Genomic DNA, 4709 nt, shown 5'->3' on the forward strand with positions numbered 1-4709 from the left:
GTCTATCCTCTCTGTTTTGGAGAGCTTTATTGAATCTGGCTCAATGTCTCTGTCATTTTATAAATTGTTTTTTTATGCAGATTTTAATGTAATAATGAATGTTTGTGGTCTCCAGCCAGGACAAGAAGTGTGCGTAAAAGCGGCTGTAGGATTATGGCAAGCAGAAGGTAAGGAATACTTAATTGAACATTATATATGAAATACTTCTTCTTTTATTTCCCATTGTTCCTCTGTATTTTCCATATTTTGGCAAACAAAGGCATTTGTGTGAAAAGTGCCTGTTACTTTATTCTTTTTAATTCAGAGCACAATTTATTGGTGTATTTGTCTTACTGGAAGCTGAACTCATTGTACATACAGCCACCTAGTTAACTAATGCCAAAAAAGTAAACCTACATTTACCAGGGTGGGAACAAGTTTTGTTTCTTGCTTTACAGGCTTCTAGTAGAAAGTGAAAAAAAGAGTATTGTAATACTGCTAGACTGACAATCATTACCTCCATTCAGATTAATGAAATACAGTGGTACCTTGGTATAAGTCCTTAATCCGTTCCAGATCCTTGGACTTATACCAAACAAATTTTTCACATAAGAAATAAAAGGAAAATGATTAATCCGTTCCCATGAAAAAAAAATCCTATTGTTATTGGCATATACGTTGATGGGGCTGTATGAAATAATTTAAACACTGTTTAATAATAAAATACATAAATACAAAAGCAATTAGATGAAATAAATGAAAATTTAACCTCACTTTACCTTGCTGACAAGAGTCGAGTGCCTACTAGGATGGTGCTGAGCAGGGAGGAGGAGGGGATGTTATGTAATTCACAGAGAGTTATAGCGCGGGTTGTTCACTGAATGGTGGCAACTGGCGTATTGACGCTCGTGGGCAGTCGTGGCTTTGTCTTGAGAGAGGTAAATAAGGGTAGCAAGTGGTGTTATCACTCATTTTTACTCATACAAGTTCTAGCACAAAGGTTGTATACCAAGCAAAGGTTGTATACCAAGCAAAATTTTTCGTCAGGTGGAAATAAATGGTAAAAGCATTTGATATTAGTGCCTGAAATATAATGAGATAATTTTCTTTCCCTGTAAATTTTAAGCATACCAGATTTTACAGGATGGAGGCTATAAAATCATGATATATCATGTATTTAAAAAATTTAAATAAGAAAAACTGGTCTAATACCAAAAATCCAAGACCTGTCTCTGATCAACACCCTTCCAGATCTGCACCATACCGTCTATATTTGGGCAAATTAGATTATGACATAATCAGTATTTTATGTTCATTTTAGTATGACTTTCAAATATTTAATTGCAAACTCTTTTTAATTTTATTTCAGAACCAGAAAAAGCAATCTCAGTTAATGAAGACTGCAAGAGTTTAATATTTAGAGATAAAAATGACACAGAAACGAAGGTAAAGCTCTAACTTATGATACAATGCAGCTCCTGCAAGGATGGCAAGTCATGCTTTCTTGGAATCAGGCAGACAGAAGCCTTTGCATTTTATTTTTATTGCATTTTATCACTATAACTGTGGGCCATCGGAGGGAATTCTGGGTTGGATGCTGCACAGTAGCAGCTCAAAGTATGTTGTTCTATTTATTCTGAGGATGGCACTAATATTTATGGCATGTGTCAAAGATGCTACAAAATCACACAAAGTACACCCCAAATTTACTACACTTAAACTAAAATGAAGCGTAGGCATACATAGGGAGAACACCACATTCCTGTACTGGACTTTTTTCATTTAGAAAAAATGTGTAGAGCACCAGTCCTCTCTCTTTTGTTGGTAATTTAGTGATATGATGCCACCGATACTAGTAATGGGACAAAAGGCAAATCAGTTAATGAAAGCAGTTAATGTGGAGACGTAGGGCCTGATTTAATAAAGCTCTCCAAGGCTGGAGAGGATGCACATTCATCAGTGAAGCTGTGTGATCCAGCAAACCTGGAATGGATTTCTTAAAAGTAATTTGCTATTTGTTAGCAATTTTTTTCAATTCTGGACCAGATCCATTATAGGTTTGCTGGATCACCCAGCTTCACTGATGAAGGTGTATCCTCTGCAGCCTTTAAGATCTTTAATAAATCAGGCCCATAGAGAGAGAATTAAATTGGGTAGCTGCACCTAAGGTACTTGTGATAATGGTGGTTTGACAAACCCTTGTTAGGTGGCACAAAAGCAAGCTCTTTATCCAACGGACTTTTGCTACAGTTTTGACAGAATAAACTAAAGTTTACTATAGCTTTGTAGTTTGCAAATGTGACAAAAATAAATGTTTCTTACATGACAAATGACATGTGTCTTCTTTAGTATGTTGGTTTCAAAGAAAACAGAAGACAGAGAGACGTTTTTTAAAAAAAGAGAAGTTTTTTTTAAAAATGCAAGTAGAATTACAACTAACGAAAGTATTTTTGTTTTGATAGAAGTAATGTGGCGGTTTACTCTTGAACTAGATCAGTGTTTCTTGACTTTTTAACATGGAGGAATGCACTGAAATAACTTTCAGATCTTCAGGGAACCCCTGCTATATTTAATAGCTCACAGTACATTGTGACATGGTGGCCAGTAGGAAGAATGTCTCCTACATTGCTGGCCATTGGGAAGGCTACCCTTACAGACCAAAAAAATCATTGAAATCTGTTAAACTTACCTGGGAGTCACAACCCGCTTGTTGCTCAATGAAACCCTAGAAACCTCAGGAGGAACACTGGTTGAGAAACATTGACCTAGACCCTGAGAATTGTGTCATGATACCAGTTCAATTGCTACCTTATAAACAATCCTTTTCATTTGAAGTTCTCTAATATTTCAGAAATACTTTTTTTTACCTTTTGCATAAGGAGAAGTTTTTTAAAGCATTATAAAATCTATCCTATATAAATATCACAGTAATACTTCTATTGTAATGTGGCAATTATAGCTGCTTTCAGTGAGCAGAAAGATTGGCATGAAAATAAAATTATTAATTTTACATCTTTTCAGGAATACCATTTTACTTTTGATGGTGTATTCGACTTTAAAATAGGACAGGTAAGCCCTGATCTTATGTGTTTATTGTATTGAATAGGGGGCCACAATTACTTGTTGGCAAATTTAAAGAAGTCTATTTATCTGACAAATCTAACATTCACTGAAACATTCTTTGGTGGATAATCTTCCAGGTCTACGTGTTTAATGACAGTAATTGCATCTCCATCAGTGAATATCAGATTCACTGTGTTATAAATAAACCCAAAAGTGTTTGTGCACCAGCACTTACAACCAGCTGAGACTTATCATAAGGAAAGAAGACTGGATGTGTTACATAACCATATTCCTATCAAATACAGGTAGTCCCTGAGTTAAAGACATCCGACATACAGAGGAATGAATCCTAGATACAAAAGGGACTTCCCTGCTCACTGGTGTGCAGAACAGAGACTTGATGGGGGAGGGAGGCGGTTTGCATGACTTGTAGAAGAAATCACTTGCTAAACACAGCTGAGGTTGTAGGTGATTTTAAGGACTGAACTCTTCTGTAACCTCTTGTAACTCTTTAAAGACCAAAACAATCTCCACAGTTGTTTCTTTGTGCATATCAAAGCACAGCTTGCTGCAGAATTTAATGAATGTCTAGGCTCCAAAAAGTTTTTTGTAGAAAAGTTTATACTGTAACTGACACCATGCTGCCTAATAATATAACATTTGTCCTAATTGCATTTATTAAAATACATAAATGTACCTGTTCTGACTTACATACAAATTCAACTTAAGAACAAACCTACAGTCCCTATCTTGTATGTAACCCGGGGACTACCTGTACTCCAGAACCAGATATATGCTATAGAAAAATGGATGCTCAGTTTATGTTTAAAGACCTGGATTGTCATAGCACACATGCCCAAAGGGAATTGGATTGTGCCTAATAAAATATGTTTCATGTTTTTATTGCTGTGTTGCTGTTGGGGAGATTTACCTCAAACTCCTGTCCTGGTGGCATGATGTCATAAGGACAGTAAATGATGACATATAGTTTTTATGGGGAAAAAGGACAACAAAAAGTAATTTAAACCCTGCATTTTTCTGTGTACACTGTTCTAGTAACACTGTCTTATTTGACGCAGGATAAGGTGTTCACAGAGCTTATTCAATCCATGCTAAACACCATTATTTCTGGATATAATGTATCTATTCTTCTATATGGTTCACACAGTTGTAGTACACAGTTACTGCATGGTGAAGATGGGAATCAGTTTGGATTAATATATCAGGTATGATCATTTAATACAATCTCCTCTTTACATTTCTATTTTGTTTTTATGTCATTCAATTCACTTAATCTACATTCTGTTTAAAAAACTAAAAATACATAATATTAAACATTTGGCCCTTCTATAAAGAAGAAATAAGAGTGCAAACATATTAGGACTCTGGTCCTAATTGTATATTTATTATTTTATATTTTATTTATTTATTTTTATTTATATTTTTTATTTATATACAATGTATATTGTATTAAATTTTAGCTAAGTGATGTGTCAATGTTTTTTCATTGTCAGATTTGTGTTGCATTGTAAGCGGGTGAACAAAAAGATAAAAATATTTACAGTGGTTGTGTTAAATCATTTCATCATTTGTGATGTAATTCCTAAACAAATATAGCAATGGTTTGTTTTGAAATAGTTAATTCCTCTTTCCAAAAAGTATTTTTT

General features: G+C 34.5%; 1 long non-coding RNA gene across 1 annotated transcript; it reads left to right on the forward strand.

The window, feature by feature from the left end:
• The first annotated feature begins 1356 nt into the window (after positions 1-1356).
• LOC140325041 (uncharacterized) lies at positions 1357-4260 on the forward strand. Its single transcript, XR_011919635.1, has 3 exons — positions 1357-1425; positions 3001-3048; positions 4122-4260. It is a non-coding gene; the product is annotated as an uncharacterized lncRNA (long non-coding RNA).
• The last annotated feature ends 449 nt before the right edge of the window (positions 4261-4709 follow it).

Source organism: Pyxicephalus adspersus, chromosome 2 (genome assembly GCF_032062135.1).
Source record: "Pyxicephalus adspersus chromosome 2, UCB_Pads_2.0, whole genome shotgun sequence".
NCBI lineage: Eukaryota > Metazoa > Chordata > Amphibia > Anura > Pyxicephalidae > Pyxicephalus > Pyxicephalus adspersus.